Source organism: Nannospalax galili, unplaced genomic scaffold (assembly GCF_000622305.1).
Source record: "Nannospalax galili isolate Female #2095 unplaced genomic scaffold, S.galili_v1.0 scaffold734, whole genome shotgun sequence".
Lineage (NCBI taxonomy): Eukaryota > Metazoa > Chordata > Mammalia > Rodentia > Spalacidae > Nannospalax > Nannospalax galili.
The window spans coordinates 4,564,134-4,586,757 of NW_008337073.1; the positions used below are offsets into that span (position 1 = coordinate 4,564,134).

General features: G+C 40.8%; 1 protein-coding gene across 1 annotated transcript in view; it reads left to right on the forward strand.

Moving 5' to 3' along the window:
• The first annotated feature begins 11,381 nt into the window (after window positions 1–11,381).
• Window positions 11,382–22,624, forward strand: part of Tmcc3 (transmembrane and coiled-coil domain family 3) — a 265,966-nt gene continuing 254,723 nt past the window's right edge. The window contains exon 1 of the mRNA XM_008832084.3: window positions 11,382–11,411. The gene's annotated coding sequence lies outside the window, so the exon portion shown is untranslated. The remainder of the gene's footprint in view (window positions 11,412–22,624) is intronic.

Sequence of the window (22,624 nt, forward strand, 5' to 3'; positions counted from 1 at the left end):
TAAAGAGATGGTTTATGTAGCTTACAGTTTTAGGAGCTCTAAAAACACTCCTATCCACCCAGTCACCCACTACATTACATCATAGCAGATGACTTCATGGTGGGAGTACATGTGGAAGAGAGAGAGTAAGACATGAAACCAGAGAGCAGTTCCAGCTCAGGCTTTCTCTTTTATAACAGCTTTCTCATAAGAATGACATTATTTCCAATAGCAGTGTTGTATTTTAATTTCTTTGCTATAGTTCCCCACCTCTTACGGGACCCACCATCTCTCATATCACCACACTGGGGACCAAGCCTTCACGTGAACATCTGGGGACAAACTATATCCCAATCATGGCAAGGGAAAGGCTGGAAATTCAAATTGGACAGGTGGGAACTAATAAAGACAGGCAAGAAAGATTCACAGAGAAAGATGCCAGGTTAATGCCATCTTCTTAGACCCAATGGGGGCTCCTTTATGGGCTCTGGCTTATGTCTGTGAGTCCAGAATTAGAAAACCCATGTCTGTCACCTAGATACCAAAATTGTGATCATAGCTTGGGTCAGAGAATAGTCTCTAGAGCACTAAACCCCTGCGTGGCTTGTCTGGCCCTCACTCCCTATTGAGATACTTGGGTCTTTTTCATCCATTTTCATCTTTTGCCTTGTAGTTTTGAGGCTTGCTCTTTCATAGGGCCAGCAGGGGAGAAGTGAGCTGCTGATTGATTAGCTGTCCTCAGGATTCTGTTTTGGTTTTGTTTCCCTAGCCATATAGTCTCTCTTATTTAAATGAGGAACTGCTGAAGTTATCACTAGTTTTCTTTTTGAAATATCTTCCATCTTGCAGAGCCCCCTCCCAGCCCATTGCTCTCAGGCATCCTCACAGTTTGGTGACTTGAGGCTCACGTTGACTCCAGTTTTGGTTCCCTCCCACACAATACACCTTCCCCTTGCCTCCCTGAATGAATGCAAGCCCTGCATCTTAGGGTTTGCCTTCTATTGCAGCGACTCTGGAATAGCCCTTTGAGACCAGGCTACTATCAGATTTCTTCCTTAAAAACAGCCATTACAACCTATATTCCTTTTGATTTCTAAAGCAATCCTTGTCTGTATAAAATTAAGATGATAGAGAAGACAGCAGTGGTCAACCATAAACCCACTGTCCGGATAATGACTCTTCCAGGCATTTTCTTCTACTTTGTTCTTGAGGTGTGCTCATACATGTGGATGTAATGGACACAGTTGGAGTCATGCCACACCCAATATTTGATGACGAGTTCTTACTTCACTTTTATTTTCCCCCTAACACTGTTAGTGTGACTCCTGGAATTACTTTACATTTTATGAAGTTAAATAATGCTCTACTATTTAATGGACAATTAGTACGTTCTCCCTACTTTCTTTTTTCATAGAACAGCTGACTTTCCCATAGCATTCCCTTTCTGTTTAATTTGGTGATGATGAGTTAAACAGGAACCCTCTTCAAGGATGCATTTCATCCTGAGAATGCTCTACAAGATTGTAACCCTCTATAGTGGATGAGAAAACCAAGGCTAACGAACTTGAAGTTCACATGCTGGTAAAGGACAGAGTTGGATTTGGATTTTGGTACCATAGCAGAACCCAGATTACCTCCTGTTGGTGCTCCTTTGTGACGCTTTCTTGCTGGGTGGAGGATGTGCCGTTTCATGGGTGGGTGGCTTATAGAACAGAACAATGGTGTTCCTCAGTTCTTGTGATAAAGCTGGGTGTTAGTCCTGGTGTGGTTCCTTACCTGTTCCTTTGGTGATTCCACTTCTCTGGGCCTCTGTGGGTCATCTTTGACTTTGTAGCAGAAAGAGGCAGCTTTCAGGGACAGGCCCGGAATGGCAGGGCCATTGCTATCAACTCAGATTTCAGGAGTACTTACATTAGGCCCCAATATATTAGTTTTGTCTGGAAGTTGCTTTTCTTCCTGTGCTGCTCAGGCAGTACTGGGGATGTGTAGGAAAATCCAACAGAGGCTATGAGGTTTCCTTGGATGTTAAGGTGGAGCTGTCCTCATAGCAGGCAGGTCCCTTGAATTCCCTTGAAGATTTTTGAGGTTAGGAGGCTTTTGTGGATGACCAAAAAGTATGGGGACTTCAGGGCATGTGTCCCTCCCTGGTGCTGATCATGACATGTAGCTAGAAAGGATGTGCTGGGACAGAGGGTTCTTTAGCTGCAGGGTATGTGGGTAGGCTTGTGTGGGCCAGCCAGAGCAGAGGTGACTGTGCTTTTCCTGATGTCAGTCATGAAGTGTGGACTACTTGACACCACAGCCGTGTTTTCCAGGGTCTTGGTCCCTCCAACCCTGCCCAGCAAAAAGGAAAGAAGGAATAGAAGACGTAAGTCTTGTAGAATAGATTTCAAGTTTCTCTTCCCTTTTTACAGAAAAGATTTTTTTTTTAACTTGGCTAGGTTTCAGCTGTTGCCCAAGAAGCAGCTAGTATATACTCCCAGACTTTGCTGGACTCTGTAGGTAGCTGTGGTGCTGTGGCAGCTCCTCCTGCAGATGGCCGTATTTTTCTTGTGTTTCTCTGTTTGCCAGGCCTCTCTGAGGAAATGCTGACATGTTTTTCTTTGTCCAACTCTCTTAGAAACAAACAATGAAAAAATGGACATATTTAAATTTTCTTTGTATTGTTGATTTCAAAAGCATCTTGCTTTAGCTAGAAGGTAACACAGCTTCTATTCTATCGGGAGAAATGATTTGGGGATTTTATTTCAAAGTGTAAGTCTGTAAGATAATGAATGAGGGTTATACGGACTCTTGGCTGTGTTAATAATGAATTGGGAGTGGTATAGCAATCATGAAGCACTCTCTGGACATTAAGTATGTCCATGTATTAACCTCCTGAGGGATCTAGGGCCATCGTGATGGTAAGGATGATGTGCTGATAATAAAAATAATAACATCAGTATTTGTCGAGTATTTACCATGTCTAGATAGTATGTTGGCTTAAGCAAGTCTGCAGTGTCCATTAATTCAGTTTAACATGTTCAAGTTCAGCTAGTCAGAAGAGTGCTGGGTTTTAGACAAGGGTAGAGTTAGCAATTCCCGACTTAACTTCCAGACAAGCTGCCTCGAGAATCATTAAGAGAAATTGGCTACTTACAGCTTTAGATTTGGAATAACTAAAGGGTTTTTGTTTGTTTTGCTTTGGTTTTTTTAAATATTTTATTTATTATTTTTATGTGTATGTATGTATTGCCTGCATGTAGGTAAGTGCACCTGTCTTGTGCAATGCCTGTGAAGGACAGAAGAGGCTGTCAGATACCCTGGAACTGGAGTTATGGACAATTGTTAGCTGCCATGTGGGTGCTGGGATTCAAACCCAGGTCTTCTGCAAGAACATTCAGTGTTCTTAACTGGTGCGCCATCTCTCCAGCCCTTGTTTTGCTTTGGTTTTAAAGACAGTGTCTCTCTGTGTAGCTCAGGTTGGAGTGGAATGCACCATTTAACCGAGGCTGGTTCTGAACTCATGATCCTCCTACTTCAGCCTCATGAGTAAAGGCTGGGATTATAGATAGATGCTACTACATCCAATTCTGAAGACATTGTTTCTGATAAATAAAATTTAAAGAAAAGTTTTTTTCTTTCCATTTTGTTTCTGTCTTCTGACTGAATGGCATATAATGAAACCGAAAGTTCTGCCCTTTGAACCAGTCCCACTGTTTTCATGTTTTAGGGCTCTACCTTAAAAAAAATAAAAAAACTTGAATAAAGTATAATTTGCTTGTCAAAAACAATATATCATAGTCAGTGAATTTAGTGAATTTGTAGAGCTGCGCAACATCTGTGTATTCCTCCTTTAGAACTTGCCATTGCTGCAAAGTTGCCTAGTGCCCACTTGTGGGCAGCCAGTTCCCACCCCAACCCCAAGTCTATCAAGAAGGTTCTGAAGTGTTCACCATTCATCATACAGAGATGTGGGGCATGGAGGAGTGGCCCCTGGGTTCTGTCCATTAATCTGATGAACCACAGTCACAGTGTGAATCATAAACATATATGTACACTGGTAGAAGGGCTAAAACTTTGAAGTGCATCCTTTTACCTTTTGTGAGGTTTCCAGACACTTCTAACTAAAGAGAGCTTATAATGTGTCAGCCTGGGGGATAATTCTTGGGTAATTTGAAGCTTTGAGCATTATTTCATATATGGAGCCTCTGTGAGTATTATCTAGAATATTATTTTATTTATGGAGCCTATAATTTTCACCCTTTAGTAATATCAAATAGCCAGAATGTCTTAAGCCTTCACTTCTACAAATAACTCCTGTTCTGTCAGCTCTTTTATATTTAATTTAGATTCCAGACATACAGCTGCACTGGGCATTTCTTGTTGAGTGTGCTTTAGATTGTGTCTTTTGTGCCCATATCCAGTCTACGTGTCAGATGTGGTCTGGTGGGTAGAGTTTGCTAAGCCTGTTGGTTCCTTTGATGTGGACAGGGACTATCTGGCAGATTTAACTATTTAGAATCCGAGTTGTGTTGTTGATGCTTGTTGAGTTTTTAGTTGGCCCAAATGCCATTTCCTCCCTCCATCAGCCTTTAGTCAAGCCAGTCCTCCATCATCTGTTCATATATGATTTCTGTTAGAAAGCACAAGGATTTCTATTCAATTTTGTCATTAATTAGAGTACTAATAACTCATATTTTTGAAAACTGTTATTTTTATCTTATTGGGTTTTCCCCAAGATTTGCCTTTGGGATCATTTTGAATCTTGCATCTTCCCTTTCCTTGGTCTTCCTATCTGTGAAGGAAGAAATTTGCATATTTAGTTCTTACCTATCCAGATCTTTGCACCCACATATGTTGTGATTTGGGTTAGTTCATAATGTTGTGGCTGTGTAGGTGGCAGGCCCAGTTGGGGTGGTGAGACTGAAACTACTCAGATTTCTTTCTTTTTCATTTAAAAAATTATTTATTATTTTTATTTTATGTTTATGAGTGTGTTGCCTTCATGTATGTAAGTACATTTGTGTCATACAATGCCCACGGAGATCAGAGCAGGGTGTCGGATCCCCTGGAACTGGAATTAAAGATGGTTGTTAGCCACCATGTGGGTGCTGAGAATCGATCCCAGATCTCTGCAAGAGCAGCCAGTTCTCTCAACCACTGAGCCAGCTCTCCAGCCCAGATTCCTGTCTTTAAAAAATTATTTGTGTGGAGTGTGTGTGTGTGTGTGTGTGTGTGCGTGTGTGCGTGTGCATCCATGTGTGTATAGTGCCTGCATGTATGTGCACATGTATATGTAGATGTGCTCACCTATTCATTAGACAAGGCTAGAGGTCGACTTCCAGTACCTTCCTTTCTCTGCCACTCTCCATCTCACTTTCTGAGACAGGGTCTTTCACTGAACCTTGAACTTGCCATTGTGGTTAAACTACCCGACCAGCAAGTCCCCAGGATCTACCATCTCTGGCCCCATTGCTGGGATTACAGGTGTCCATTGCCCTACCTGGCTTTTCTGTGGGTGCAAAGGATCTGAACTCAGGTCCTTGTGCTTGCAAAATAAGCACTTTACCCACTGATACATCTCCTTGGCCTCTAGATTCCTTCTCTCTACCCCACTGCTGTGGGGAATTGAACTTAGGACTCACACATACTAGGCAAGTGCTCTTCCAATGATCTATATTCCCAACTCCAGATCTCTTTTTGTATATCCTCCTCCATGTTCCTCTGGTTTTGGGGTAGAACCCCTCATTATTACACATTTCTGCTGGTTTATGGGTCATGTTCAGTTCTCCAGATCATGCACCATTTGGCTTCTATAGTAATGATTATGGAGGACATAGATTCATTAGAAAAAAAGTGGCAAAGATTTAAAATAGAGAAAAAAAGAACTTTTTTTTCATTAAAAAAAATCTGTATTAGGGCTTGGGGATTTAGCTCAGTGGTAGAGCACTTGCCTAGCAAGTGCAAGGCCCTAGGTTCAGTCCTCAGCACTGAAAACACACACACACACACACACACACACACACACACACACACATACACACTGACAGTGGCTGAAACGTATTACCAAGGCATGGTGACTCATTCATTTAATGCCAGCACTCAGGAGGCAGAAGCAGGCAGATCTCTGTGGGTTTGAGGCCAGCTGGTCTACATGAGACCTGTTTTAAAAAATCTCTATATCTAATTGCTTTAATCTTAACATTTCTTTTCAAGTCTGCATTAGTATTTTCAAATCATTAGGCCCTTTCCATGCTACAGAGTCAGGTCCTTCAACCACTTCTTATCAGAAAGTGAGATGGTGTTTTGTAAAAATGTTGTGTTTTTTTGTCTTAAGTGATGAAAAGGTTATTTTCTGGAGAAACTGACTTGACTCGGAGGAGTGAACAGTCAGGATAGAAGAACATATTCATAAATCATATATTGATATGTGACACAGAGCCTGTATCTAGAATGTGTGCATGGCTACTGTAAATTAAAAAAATGCTCGAGAAGTGGGCAAAGAATTTGAGTAGGCATTTCTCCAAAGACAAACAATCAATGAATAAGCAATATGGAAATATGCAGAGCATTACTGGTGATTAGAGAAATGCAGAATGAACCACCGTGAGTGAGATCTCTCCTCACACCCATGAGTGGATCAAACAAAAATAAACAGGAACAAGTGCTGACAGGATGTGAAGGAACTGGAACCCTGATATGAGCTGCTGGGGATTCAAATTGGGTCAGCCATGTTGGAAAGCAGTTTGGTACTTCCTCAAAATACTAATATAAATCGCCACAGGACCCTGAACCCCACTATTGGGCATAGAAACAAGAGAAATGAAAATACATCCATTCAAAGCATGTGCAGTTACTAGTCTCATAGTTGAGCTATAGGAGTTTTTTGTTATGCAGTTTAGAGACAAGGCATTTGTCAGCTATCTGATTCACAAGTATCTCAGCTTATTCTGAGATTACAGTTTTACTTTATTGATGATGTCTGCATCAATGACTGCATTATGACTTCTTTTAAAAATTATTTATTATTTTTATTTTATGTGTATGAATGTATTGCCTGCATATGTGTAAGTGTACTCATGTCTTACAGTGCCCTTGGAGATCTGAAGAGGGAGTTGGATTTCCCTGGAACTGGAGTTATGGACAGTTATAGCTGCCATATGGATGCTGGGAATCAACCAGGGTCCTCTGCAAGAGCAACCAATGCTCTTAACCACTGAGCCATCTCTCCAGCCCCTAAGTATTTGTGATTTCTTGTTGCTGTGCCCAAATACCTGACAAGAAGGAGGAAAAGCTTGTTTGGGCTCATGGGTCATGGGATACAGTCCATCATAGCAAGGAAGTCAAGGAGGGGTGCCTACTCACATCTCAGCTTCTGAGGAAACAGAGGATTGCCAGTACTCCCCTGGCTTTCCGCTTTCTCCCTTTTGATTTGGTCCAGCATCCCAGCCCATGGGATGCTGCTGCCCACATTCAGGGTGTTTTTGTTTTTGTTGTTGTTTTGTTTTTTTAAATATATTTTTTGAGAATTTATGCATGAGTATTGTATTTGCATTATTTCCCTCCCCCACTCCCCCCATATCCTCCCATGTTCCCCCCACTGCCTCTCAATTTCTTATCTTCTTCTTTGATTATTATTGTTACACATACATACATACATTTATAAATGTATATTCTCTCTCTCTCTCTCTCTATATATATATATATTGCACTGAGTCTATTTAGTGGTGCTAGTATGTACACATGTGTTTAGGGCTGACCACTTGGGATTAGATAACCTACCAGGGAGCTAGTCCCTGAAGAAAATGGATTCGCCTTCCCTCAGAATCCATATTGACTGTAGCTCTTCAGCTAGAGATGGGACTGTGAAATGGCTTCCACCCTCATTGGCATGTCAACTGGTTTTGGCATTATGCTCTCATACTGTAGATTTCATGGATGCTGCTTCCCTCTCATGCCTAGCCTGCATTATCTAGCAGCAGATATCCTGTTCCTCTGACTCTTACACTCTTTCTGCCCCTTCTTCCTTGATGTTCCTTGAGCACTGCTGCTCTTTCAGAGGACCCAGTTCGATTCTCTGCACCCAAATAGCAGCTAACAACTGTCTGTAACTCCAGTTCCAGGGGATTCAACACTCTATTCTGACCTCTGTGGGCATTGCGTGACATGGGTGCACTTATATACATGCAAGCAATACACTCACACATAAAATAAAAATAATAAAATATTTTAAAAAGAGAAATGACATTGGTCTAGGAAAGTTTCAGCATTAGGCTTTTCTGTAGGGTCTATGACCTCTCCAAACATATGTACTTGGCTTTGTTTACAGTACCATACATGGACTCCCTACAGTTACTCTCTGGAAACACCCTCACAGGCACCCAAAGATCTACCTCACGAATGCCCTAGGTATTTCTTAATCCAATCAACTTGCCCATTGAAATTAACTATCATAATGGCCTTTGCACAAAAGTTTTTAATTTTGGTGAAAGCCAATTCACCTATTTTTTTTTCTTGCAATTTGCTTTTGGTTCTTTATGATTGTGAAGTGCTAAAATTATGAGCTCATTTTTTTACTCTGAGCTAATTGGTTACTGTAATATACAAGGGGAGCTAGCTGTGAGTAATTGAGTAATTAATACCACTGTTATTGAAGAACTGTAAGCTTACAGCATTCTGAGGCTCAGCACACTAATGATTTTTCTTGCTTATCTTTGTATCCCCTCCCCCAACTGCTTTAGCCCTTATTCATATAATAAATGCTCAAAAATATTTATTGCCTAAATATGGGAAGGAAGTCTAACTTTTGCCAAAGATCTAGATTGCATTTTTCTTCAGACTTTGAAAATAGACCTGAGCTCAAATCTTCACTCTGTTTACTATGTGGCTTTTCTTAAGATTTTTAACCTCTGACACCTCTGTGAAAAGGTAATGAACATCTTGGAGGACTACTGTAAAGATTGCAAATGAAACCTCTTTACACATACAGAGGATCCACAAGAGTGGTTTGTATTTATGTCAATTAATTCGTCTATAGCTCAGTTCCCACCTTTGGTAAATTGGGAGCAATGCTTCTCTCCAGCTATCTTGGCAGTGTATGTAAAGATTAAAGTGAAGAATTGTTGCTAACCAGCTGGCTGGTACCCCACTGCTCTAACTAGATAGACATTATCAGTGAGAAGTTCCTCTAACTTTGGCAGCCTCAGACCACTGAATACTCAAAGCCTAGGAGCTGCACTGACAGACCCAGAGGCTTGTAACTCCAAGTCCTGTGAGCTAGGGTCCTAGCACTCCAGGTTCTACAAGCTTATGCCTCTAGATTCATGTCGGAGGCTCACTGCTCTGGGTCCCAGCTGTTGTCAGTTCTCATAATAATCAGCTTCCATCAGCCACGTGTGGCAGCCACTGACACTGCCTGTAAGTGTTGGAGCTCCTGGGCGGGCCTCAGCTCCTATAGCAGCTAGTGGCCTAGAGCGTCAGCACCCTTGGTCCTTAAGCCTTGGATGCTCCCTGGAACTTTTTTAGTGACCAGGATCCAGTTTCTCACTTTAGTTCTTCATAACCTCAGGTGACTACCTCTGCTCTGTGCCGCCTCTGCTCCCAGCCCTGCTCCCCTGCAACTCCAGCTGCCCTCTTGCTGCCACTTTGTTGCTGCGGCTCCACTGCTGTTTCCATCAGCTCTTTGTATGAGCAGCTCAGCCAACTCTGCTAATGATAAAGATCAAAAAGTAGGCAAGGCGACTGAGAGAAGTCTTTCATAGGGCCTAATCTTGTAACTCCAAGGGACAGTGCAGGAGGGTGTCTTCTGGCTGAACTAGGTAAGAGAGCTGAATAGTCTAGTTATACAGCTAGGAGGGGTGTGTGACTTGGGTGTTTGCACCAATCACAGCACAGCCCTTTATACGTATGAAGATTATATTTATTCTAATCATGCTGCAGTCCTTCATGCAAATCAAGGATTGTGTCTGCACTAATCCATTACAGGCTTTTGGCTGGGCTACCAGAGGAAGTGCTCTCACTCTGACTGGGATGTAAAAGACTGCAGTTATCTAGAGTTCATTGAGACTTGTTGGCCTAGAATGCTGCTTTCTAAGGCTAGTGCATAGTGTCTTCAGTGATCATGACTGGAGTGTGTCTTCAGCTATGTGTATAGTGCTGGACTGTCCTCAGAGGGACTGTAAAGTGTCCAAATAGGTGGGCTGCCACGAACATAGTCCAGTCAGTTACTGCGTGACAGAGAGTTCTCTCCTTGCTTGAGACTACAGGTGTGAAGGTATGTCTAATGGCTCATTCTTGCCAGTATATCATTCACAGAAAGCATTAAAAGGGTATTTACAATAAACATGCAAAGTTCAACACAGAGCTAACATTTTTTGTTGTTGTTGTTGTTTTTGGCTTTACTATGTAGCACAGGCCAGTCTCAAACTTACAATCCTGTCTCTGTTTCTCTCCTGAGTGCTGGGATTATTAAGTCTCCATACCCAGCAGAATAATAATTTTAATAGCACTTAACAGTGTTTAATAGTAATTAACCATACTTAATGGCATTAGCTCTTGCCCTGGTGCCCTAGTGATAGTTCCTCTGATGTGTTATTTTATATCATATTTTAATCTCAGATTCAACCTTACCTTCCCAACCCCTCCCAATGTTTTTATAATCCAGAGTCCAATTTGTGTTAAACCACATACTTGTGGGTGTGGGACCATCCACTGGAGCATGATTGACCTACTAGAGGCCATACCTTAAAACTATCTCTCTCAAAAGCCATCAACTGTTAGCTGCTACTGAGTTAGGAGTGGGGCTCAACAGCCCCTCCCCTTCTCTACTGGAGTTTTGACTGAGTTATCTTTGATCTGTTTGAGTAGACTTGATTTCCCCTTACTTCCTTTGATAAGTAAAATCATTATTTTTCAAGATGTCAAGGAAACCTTCCTTAGTCCCTGGCCATCTCTGTTCTTGTGAGAGTCACATAGAAGAGATTTTGAGTGGGTGGGCTAGTTGCACTTATACAGTAGACACTAACCACATATGGTTAAGTAAGCTTGTAAGCAATGGATGAAACACAACTAAGTGGGTTTCTAAGGAAAGCCTAGGAAGGGCTCAGGGCTTTTATATGTTAGTAGGTGTTATCTTTTCTAATGGGAAACATAGTGTGTTTCCCACTTGTACTTGACCATAGCACATTGCTTTGCCAAGAATCTTGGGGACCAGTGATTGTCAGGTCAACCACTTGGGAACTGCTGAGATGAAAGATGGTGACCTGAGAAACAGGAAGACATTCATGACAGGACAGTGTGACTGGAGCAATTTTGCAAATACTTCTGCTTTTTGTTTCTCAGTAATTATTTTTAGCTGAAGCAGTAGTCATCTGAATCTCTCATGGGCTCTTATCACACAAAAGTGGCCTAGAGCTTACAGGAGTAGAATCATCATCTGGCCTGAAGAGAAGGTAAACATGGGTCTCTGCTAGTTTATTTTTTAAGGAATATGACAATACAGCTATCTACTTAGTTCTTTTTGGCATATGCTTGGGGTTGGGCAAATAGATTTTTTTACTTCAAAGGACAGTTTGGAAAATAAATAATTTATGGACAATTATGTTATGCTGAAAATGTATGAATGGGTTTTAGAAGGCATCTCCAGCTCTGAGGGACAGATTATATTTGCATCTTCTACTAATACTTTTCTGGGTAGATTAACTACATGAACTTTTTTTTGTTTAACTTGGTCTAATAGAGTGTTTTCTAGGACAGTGCCTAATAATAGAAAATGGTAATAGTTAGCATATCTTAAGTGGTCACTAGGAGCCAGGCACTAGTCTACATGTTGACCATGTATTAACCATTTACTGCTCTAAAAAAATGTATTGAGTTAGCTATTACTTCTATTCCCACTTTATAAATGAAAAAATATGGTAGACTTTACATAATCATGAGGGCTAGCATCAATGACTGGGTCATCATTCATAACAGCACACAACAAAGCAAGCTTTATGGAATATTTTAATTTTGAGACAGTGCTAACTTTCATAAAATGAATAGTAGCATATGATATATTATTAATTTATTCACAGATACTTATCACAAGGTTGTTTTTGAATTTTCACAGTCATTTACTTATTATTTATTTATTTATTTATTTGCATGTGTATGTGTGTTCCCACATGCACCACAGCTGGGACAACTGGTAGGAGTTGGTTCTCTCCTTCCACAGTGTGCATCCCTGGGATTAAACTCAGGTCATCAGGCTTGGCAGCATGTGCCTTTACCTACTGAGCCATCTCAACAACCCCTTATCACTTTTTTTTTTGGTCTTTTTGAGACAGAGTCTCCCCGTAGCCACTACTGGCTTAGAACTTACTATGTAGACCAGGCTGGCCTCAGTCCCACAGAGACTGCCTCTGCCTCCCAAGTGCTGGGATTAAAGATGTGTGCCACCATGCCTGGCCAGGTTTTTTAAACAATTAGTTTGAAAAATATTTAACATAGTGCCTCACTGTATATCCCAGTCTAGCCTTGAACTCTTGATTTTCTTCAGCCTCTTGAGTGTTGAGATTATAGGTATATGCCAACAAGCCCAGTCCTAGTCTGAAAATTTTCAACATCAGTAGATACTGTAAAAATAGAATCTACTTATCTATTAATCAATAATCATTTCTTGGTCAGTTTCTGGGTTTGATGCAAAGGATGCAAAGACAGTGGAGCCACAATCCCCTGTTCTTAAACAGATGTCATCAAATGAGGAAGAGGTAAAAGTCATCCAAGCAGTTATCACATCTTAAGTCATGACAGGGAGATTGGTTTCTTGCATCATATTTTTAAAAGTTTGTAGGCTGTAGCCACACTTCTCAGATGACTGAGTTGTGCTGTCCTGACTAATTCACCCAGAGCCCTCAGTTGTGGGCTGTAAGGTAATGTTGCTCCAGGATGCGGGCTTCTCACCACTGTGCAGAGAGTTATCAGGGAGAGAGGTGTGTGTAGTGGAAGGAGTACCAGAGGCCCCGTTGATCACCTTAAATGCCCTCTCCAGGGCAGATGTATATCAGATATATATCTTGCAATGCAAGTGAAGAGCAGAAAGCTGGGTGCAGAGAGAGTTCTTCTGTGATAAGATAGGAGACAGGATGGTAATATGCCTTTTCCTGATATAACCCCCTTTGATACGGAAGATTTGGGGTATTCTTGGTGTATAGTAAGAATCTGGACAGGGCCATGGAGGATGGTGTTTACCCATGTTAGGCCCCAGCCAAGAAACCCATGTTTCCTTGGTTGAATCAGCTTTAAAGGCAAAAGAGGGAAAGAGTGACTGGGAAGCATTCTCTAGGAAATTTTACATAAACTCATTTTAAGGTTGTGGGCAGAGCCCTGGGATCTTAGAGAACCTGGATCTAGCAGCTCATGTAGGCCCTCACTGTGCCCTGGAATTGCCTCCTTCCCCAAATCCACCTTACTGTTTAGTCTGCTATCATGACTAAACCTTAATCATCTTCCTCCTTCCCACTCTCCTCCTCCTCCCTCTCCTCTTCTTCCTCCTGTTTTTGGTGGTGGTGGGGATTGACCTTGTGTTTGGTACCACTGAGTCAAACCCCAACCCTGGGGTATGAGCAATTTCACAGCTAATGATTAGCTAAAATGAATGTTGGCAGATTTTGTTTTTGAGAAATACATATACATATACATATATATATATCTGCTGTTCCATGTATGCCAGTTATTCTGAACTCCTTTCATGCTCTTAACTCAGTTTAGTCTTACCGTAGTCCTGAGAGATATGTAATCCCATCTGCACTCAACAGACAAAGAAACTGATGTTCAGAAATTGTGAATGACTTGTTTGATTCACAACTCCAATATGGAAATCTTGCTTTGGAGGGCAATTGTGTCTTCTTTTGGACAGAAATCTGGCTAAATCATCCCAGGGAGATGGAGATCTTAAATCACCTGGGTACATAGATTGAATTGAACAAATAAATGAAAGCATCATTGTTCAGATTGTTGTAGGTGTTAAGTGATTGTCTCTAGATGTGATCAGGAGACTTCATGTCACTTTTGGCTCTTACGTCTCTGGCCTAGATGAAAGAGCAGAGGTAAAAAGAACAGCCTAGGGATCTAAGGAAATTATTTGTGTCATTTTTACCAGTAGAGCAGGAGACTCAACATGAATAAAACATGATTCAGCAATGCTTGCTCAATCAGAGGAACCCAGAATGACCAAAACCCTCTTCTTTCCTCACCCTTCCTCCACTTCTATGCACCACCATGTTCCCAGTTATGAATTTTTTTTTGTGTGTGTGTGCGCATGCATGCGTGTGCAGGTATGTATGGGAGTTCACATCCATGTATATGTACATGTGTGTCCAGGCCAGAGGACAGCCTTGGGAGTCATTCCTGGTGTGCTGTCTACCTTTTTAATTTTGAGACAGGATGTCTCACTGGCTTGTAGCTTTCCAAGTCAGCTAGGCTGGCTGGCCAGCGAGCCCCAGTAATCCACCTGCTCTGCCTCCCCAGAGTGAGATTACATGTTTGCTTCTAAGCCTGGCTTTTTAAAATATGGAAGTTTATATTCTACTGTATATATCAATAGCAGTGACAGAAAGACACATAGATTTTTCAATTCTGGCTTAGAAGAAACTTTTCACAACTAATTGCATTATTACTTTGATGGAAGACTTTAAAAAATCACTAAAATATTAATTAGGCTACTTTGCCCTAGACAGAAAACTGTATTTGATAAGAAATAGGTTGATTAGATTGTAAAATTAAATATTTAAAAATTTTTATATATGTCTATATCTGTAGACCTTGGGAGAACCTCATTTGTGCTGAAAGTTGTCCTTAAAAATGATAGTAGCACTTGGGAGGCAGAGGCAGGCAGACCTCTGTGAGTTCAAGGCCAGTCTGGTCTACATAGTGAGTTCCAGGACAGCTGGGGCTACAGGGAGACCCTGTCTCAAAAAGACCAAAAAATGATAGTATGATTATAAGGAAAAGCTAATATTAGGGTTTGCAGATACGCCAGGAGCTGTTCTAAGTGCTTTACACATATTAACATTTACTCTTTGTCACTCTCTAGGGTCTTACTGTGTATCTAGGGCTGGCCTGGAACTTGCTAGATCACTCATTCTGGCCTTGAATGCACAACCCTTCAAGTGCAGCCTTCCAAGTATTAAATGCTGGGATTACGGATGTATACCACCATGCCTGCGTAGATTCTATTTCTTAATTATTATACTCTAGAAATGTCTCAATTTCTCCTTTATTCATAAAAGGTAGTTTGTGGAGATACAGAATTCTTGTTTGGCAGTTTTTTAAGATAATGATGTCTACTGTTATTTTACTTATGAAAATGTATGATGAGAAACAAATATAGAAGTAGAAAACAAAATTACTAGAGATGTATGATATTTTAATCTTACGGTTCTAATTTGTGTGTCAGCACCACAGATAGCCTGCTATGAACACTCCTGATGTAGAATGGGAATGGAAGAACTTGTTTTTGCATACTAAGTTGCTTAGCAGTGTTTTTTAGTTCGGGACTTTAATACCATCCACTGTCTCATGAAAGGCCTCCATCGTTTCTCATGAGAAATAGTTTCTCATGAGAAATTAGCTGTTATTCTTTTGGCAGTTCCCTGATCACTTTTCTCTTGATTTCTGATTTTTCTGGTTTTAACAATTTTTAATGTTTTCCCATGTGGATGTCTTTAAATTCATCCTGTTTGGAGTTAATTCAATTTTTGTTTGAGTATTTTCATGTTTTTCATCAAATTAGGTAAGTTTTTGGCATTTATTTCTTCAAATATTCCTTCTGCCTCTTTTCTTCCTCTTCTAGGTTTCCTAATCACACATTAGTTTGATTGACAATGTCCCACAAGTCCTTAGGTTTTGTTTACTTTTCTTCATTATTTTGTTTTTAGGGTCTTTAAACTAGGTCATTTCTATAGCCCTGGTCTGCTGTTTAATCCATTGGAGGGAGTTTTCATTTTAGTTATTGTGCTTGACTAGAATTTCTGTTTGCTTCATTGATATTTTTATGATGTTTATACATTGTTTCCCCCTTTCCTTTAGTTCTCTGTGGTTTCCTGTAGCTAATCAGTCTCTTTTATTGTAAAGATACATTCAAAGGCCCGTAGAGAATAGTTGAAGCCATAGCTATTACAAAGCTTTATAATTTAATGTCTTTCCTATCTTAGCACTTATCACATGCATTGCAATACTGCATTGCAGAGTAAATCTGATGACTTAGCTAGCTAAGGGACTAAGGAGTGGGCAGTATATACAAGGTGGATACTTTGCAAAGGGATGATTCATGTGTCAGGCAGGATGGAGCAGATGAGGAATGATTCCATTATTCTATTCAGAAAGCCACACAATTTAAACCTTGCAAAGTACTTGTTTTTGGAATTTTCCTTTAATATTTTGAGACTGAAACTGACCATAGGTAACAAATTGCTTTAAGAGAAATTACAGATAAGGAGACTACTGTATTGATTTACAGTTGATTCAACTGTTGAAGTTTCCAGTTTCTAAGATGCTTCATTAATAGTTTCTGGAAAATTCCTTTCCTGCTGTGAATGATCATATTTTCCTATAGCATAATTCATCATTTTTATTGAAAGTCAGGCATTCTGAGTATTATCATCTGGTAACTGAAAATCTCATTTTCTTTGGGGACTTGCTGATTTGTTGTTTTTGCTGAGGGCTGGTGTTTCTCTGTGACATTTCTAATCTGTATTTGCAAATATGTGTTTCTTGCTTTTTTGTGTGTGGTCACTGATGTTTCTGTTCTGCTATCTCTGTGGCTAGCCAGTGACCTGACAAAGATTTCCCTAAAAGTCTGGCTATGAATAGGGGAAAAAAACCAGGCCATTTGTTTCTTAAAAATTTCCAGTAGATGCTATTAGGGAAACTGATGTTGGCCAACAAGTCAAAACCAAGGTGAGCATCTGGGTCAGTTTATCAGGCACTATCAGGCCAACCAAAATGCATACAAAATTTTGGAAGACAGGGTCCCATTGCTCATCTTGGCACCAGCTAGCACTCTCGAGTGTGGGTTTTTCCCCATAGCTGTGTTGGGGTTGAAGAATGGAAGTTGGTGGCTGATTCATCCAGGCTGATCAGTAAGGAAAGATCATTGGCCCTTCACTTTGTCAGTTAACAACCTGGTTTTGTAAATATCTGATTAGGTTCCATGGTTCCTGCACGGTGGATTCCAATCATCCTGTAACCACCCAGTGGTTGCCTCAGTGCAGGAATGATGCGGAGAACTTCCCACTGTGCAATTTTGGATAGCATCACACCTAAGAGCTTGGTTTTTGGTTTTTTACTTATTTTCTTCTAGCTTTACTGAGATATAAGTGGCAAAAATTATATAATTAAGTTGTACAACATGATACTTTGGTATTCACGTCCGTAAAAATTATTATCAGAGCTGGGCGTGGTGGTGCACACCTGTAGTCCCAGCACTTGGGAGGGAGAGGCAGGCAGATCTCTATGAGTTCAAGGCCAGCCTGGTCTATATAGTGAGTTCCAGGACAGCTGGGGCTACAGGGAGACCCTGTCTCAGAAAGACCAAAAAAATTTATTATCAGAATCAAGTTAATTTTAACATATATTACCTCAGATGGTTTCTTTTGTGTATGTGATGAGAATGCTTAGGATTTTCCTAATATTTTAGAAAATTTGAAGTACACATTATTATAAACTGTAGTCACCACACTGTATATTGAATCTCCAGAATGTACTCATTTTATAACTGAAATTTTCTATCATTTAACCACCATATCTCCATTTCCCTTCTGTTCAGTCTCTAGAATCAGCTTCTGTTTTCTGTTTCAGTGTGGGAAATGCCTGGCTTATTTCACTTAGTATAATGTCCTGTCTTTTTATTCAGTCTAGGACTTTAGCCCATGAAATGATGCCACCCACACTCAGGGCAAGTCTTCCCACTTCAGTTAACCTAAATGACATAGTCCCTCACAGAAATTCCCAGAGGCTAACCTAATCTAGATAATCCTTCACAGCATGCCCAGAAGCTTGTCTCCCATGATATTTAGATTCTGTCAAGTTGACAATATTAATCATCACAATTGCTTTAGTTTTTTTTTTTTTAAGGGGGAAGGAGGGTCTCTGTTGTTCTATGTGTATTTAAGAATTGTTTCCTCTATTTTTATGAAAAGTGCCATTGGCATTTTGATGGAGAGTGCATTGAATTTGTGGTTGTTTTGCAGTAGTATGGATATTTTTGACAGTACCCATTCTTTCAGATCATGGGCACATCTATTTATTGTTTTCTTTAATTTCTTTCACGAGCATTTAATAGGCTTCAGCTTAAAGATCTAAAAATCTTTGTTTTCAAAGGAGAAAACCTTAGTTTTCCTTGCAGAAAGGGCAGCCAAAGTGCTCTTCTTTTTCTGTCTGTTGGTCACCCATCGGCAGGGCAAGTGGCATGTAGAATGGAAAGCTAACAGTTCCTCAGAAATGTTGCAGCAAGAACCAGCACAAAAGACCTGGGAACAGAAGAGAGCGTGCTTTGGGGGCTGTTGTTGCAGCTTGAGGAAAAAGAACAAACTTTATTTCACTAGGCATTGCCAAGTCTTAGCCATGTGTTAGGATCCAGGCAAAAGGGTGTTCACTGCTCTGCTTCCCTTTGTGGCCTGTCTGCTTGCTGCCTCCACTTCCACACCTCCTGTTTGTGCTTGGATCTCACTCCAGACGTCAGTCTCACTCTCACTGTGGGTCCTCTTGTTACTGGCTCCTCAAAAACCTCTCCTGGCTGTTGGGTCTCCGGGACCCTCATAATTGTGGCATAACTTATGACAAGGCCTATTGTAACTTCCTGAGCCTGACTAAAGTTTGGTGACCTGTCTCTGCCTGGTCACTTCCTCATGGAGGCGACTCAGCAGGGCCCGATTTCACACTAATCACAGCTGGCGTGGCCAATTCCCAGTGGCTCACAGCCATTGTCCCAGATGACATACACCTTTGCCCTTCCCTTTTCCACACCCCTTTTTGATTAAACTATATAAGGTAATGCCTGACGCAATAAAGTGAGTTCCTACCTCGACAAGACTCCCGACTCGGTGTGGTTTTTGAGTCGCCGACACTCACCATCCCATTCAGCCCCTAAGAGAAGAACACAGGCTGGTCCTGGCCGCTCTCCCTGTGCCGTACCTGTTGGAGAGAGATCCAACACCTGGCCACCTTGTTCAAAGCAGCCCACCTTTCTTGAGCCTCTAACATGGCTTCATTTTTATTCATATCTATGTCACTCCCTGGCATGACATTTATGAATAAACAAGTGCATGTACTCATTTAACACACGTATTCGCTTATTCACTAAACGGAACTTACTGAGAATTGCCATGTGTCAGGCACCGCTCTTGCTTGGCTTTGGAGACAAATGACAAGACAAAGTTCATGGATGGTTTTATGGGGTTTGAATTCTAGTGTATAGAGGCAGACCAAAGCCAAATAAATATATTGAGTAACTTTATGTGGAGGTAAATGTATGAAGAAAATAAAATGGAATAGTGTCTTTGTTAGTTTCTTATTGTCAATTTAATACAACCAAGTGTCACATGAGAAGAGGGAGTGTCAATGAAGGGATTGTCCAAACCAGATTAGCCTGTGGCTATGTCTGTGGGGAATTGTCTTGATTGCTGATTGATATGAGAGAGCCCAGCCCACTGTGGGTGGTGCCACCCTTGGGCAGGTGGTCCTGGGTTGTGTAAGAAAGCAGGTTGAACAGGAATCGGAGGGAGCAAGCCAGTAAGCAGTGTTCCTCCATGGTTTCTGCTTGAGCTCCTGCCCTGACTCATGATCTAGAATTATAAGATAAAATAAACCCTTTCATCCCCAAGTTGCTTTTGGTTGTGGTATTTATCATAGCAACATAAGAGCAAACTAGGATGCTGGACATGGTGGTGCATGCAGGAGGCAGAGGCAGGCAGATCTCTGTGAGTTCAAGGCTAGCCTGGTCTACATAGCAAGTTCCAGACCAGCTGGGGCTACAGGGAGACCCTGTCTCAAAATTACCAAAAAAAAAAAAGGCAAACTAGGACAGTAAGGTAGAAGAACCTTGGATGAGAGATACTCTCTTTGGGTTGGTATTCAAGGAGGGCCTTTCTGAGGAGATAATGTTTGGTGTAAGATTTGAACAGTGATAAATATGCCAACTGTTGCTCCCTAAAAATACACATTAAAGTTCTAGACCCCAATACCTCAGAACCTAATTTTATTTAGGATTAGGGTCATTGCATATATAATTTGTTAAAATGAAGTCATATTGGAGTATGATGGGTCTCCAATCCAATATGACTGCTGTCCTCATAAAAAGGGAGATTTGGATACAGACAACACCTGGGGAGAAAGCCACATGAAGATGAAGGCAGAGGGCTACAGTCTACAGGTTCCCAAAGACTGCCAGCAAACCAGTGGAAGGTGACACTTTAGACTTGTACTTTTAGCTTTAGAAACTGAGAGATAATAACTTACTGATGTAAGCCACTCTATTTATGGTACTTGGTTACAATAGCTGTAAAAAATTAATGCAGCAATATTGGAGAGAGATGGTTCTCGGAGTATAGTGTTTTCAGCAGAGGAAACAGTTGAGGACCACTGTGCCCAGCTGTCAGCTAGTTCTAAACCCCTCAAGAAAATTTTGTCTTTAAAATTTAATTTTGATATATATTAAGACATTTATGGTGGTCTTATTCATTCTTACTAGAAACTGGATGTGTTTTTATTGGATATAAATTGAAGAAAGACTATTTCATTGCCACTAGAAGGACTTGAATTTGGAACTATAAGATCTTCAAAGTTTTAGAATTGAGCCTTCAAACGAGAGCCTAAGATTAATAATTATCAAAAGTATGTATTTATTGCTTCCTGATTGCCATGCACTGTGCTAAGTGTTTCATATGATGATCTCATTGGTCCTCACAGAAATCTTTTTAAGATTTATTTATTTTTAATTATGTGTATATGTGTGTGCCTGGATGAGTTTATATGTACCACATATAGGCAGGTACCCACAGAGGCCAAAGAACATCACATTCCCTGGAACTGGAGCCACAGATGGCTGTAAACCACCCAACATGGGTGCTGGGAACCAAACCTGGGTCCTCTTCAAGAGCAGCAATCACTCTTAACTACTGAGCCATCTCCCCAGCCCCTCACAGAAATCTTACTAGATGACTGTCCTGTCTACTTTCCACCTGTGCAAACTAGGAAAGTTAAGTAACTTGGCCAAGTTCTCATAGATGGTGTGATAGGACTGTGATTTAGACTCAGGCTCACAGATACTAATGCCTCATGACTTAGTTGGTATATAGTTTGAGCTGAGATATCTCACAAAAGTTCATGTGTTAAAGGCTTATTAATATCCAGGTTTGCACTCTTGGGGAGGTAGCAGAAACTTTAAGAGGTGGGACTTTCTAGGGGACCTTCCAGTCACTGAGCTGTGCCCTTGAAGATTGTGGGATCCTGCCTCTTCATCTTCTCTCTCTTTGACATTGTGAGATGAGCAACTTTGTTTCACTGTGTGCTCTTTGCCATGATGTCATCCTTCACTGTAGGCCCAAAGCAGTGGAGCCAATTGACCATAGACTGAAACCTCAGAAACTGTGAGCCAAAACAGTCTTCTCTCTGTGTAAGCTGATTGCCTTGGGTATTTTGTTACACTGGCACACTTGGTTACCATCTTTTGCCATTACAGGACCATGTCTGGCAAAAGATTTCAAAGTTGAAGAAACAAACCAAAAAAAAGGAAAAGTCAGATAGTACAACCTGGCATGGATACACAAATAACATTAACTGTTATTTAAAGGTAGTAAAGCTATGCACTGATAGTTTCCTATTATAGGAATTCTGACATAACTAGTTTCCCAACTTGAAAAATTCCTATACATTATATATCATCAACATGTTAAAGACTATTCTATATATTAAAATAACACATTGATTCTAGTTTATAAGTTGTTTTCGAAGATATCATATGTCCTCTTTGCTATTTGGGACTATAAAGTCTAAAGAGAACACCGCAGTTCTCCTGGTCCAAAAATGATCACTATTTTAAGATGAGAGGAAGAGAAACCAATGTCTAAGACAGGCATTTCATCATTTCCTATCTCGAAGAGAGACAGCTACTGATTGTGTGTGCCCTGGGGTACCCAGGCTATGCATGCATGCTTGTATATTAAATCATTTTCCCCACAGAACTGCTACTGTGTTCCAGGCACTTTCCTGTGTGTTTGAGATATGAAAAGGACTAAAAGCCCTTTCTGAACTGTCTGGAGTTTACATTATAACTGGGGAATGTAAGCAACTAAGAAACATATAAATCTTATCAATAGATGGTTGGATAGATGATAGGTAGGTAGATAGATAGATAGATAGATAGATAGATGGATAAACTGTATTGAGGAGGCTGAGGGAGGGAGCCTGGTTGGTATCAGGGGGGTGTATTCTAAGGTATAGGCATATTATGTGCATAAGTGGAGCTGGCTGCAGGCAAGTGGGACAGAGAAGAGTGACTGGAGAGACAATCAGACAGATAATTGGGGTGACAGGGAAGGACTTTGTCTTAAAGTTTTGTTCAAGTGGGAGTCAAAGATCCTCTTGGCTTGAGCATCTAGGAGGACCAAGTACCCACTAATTGAAA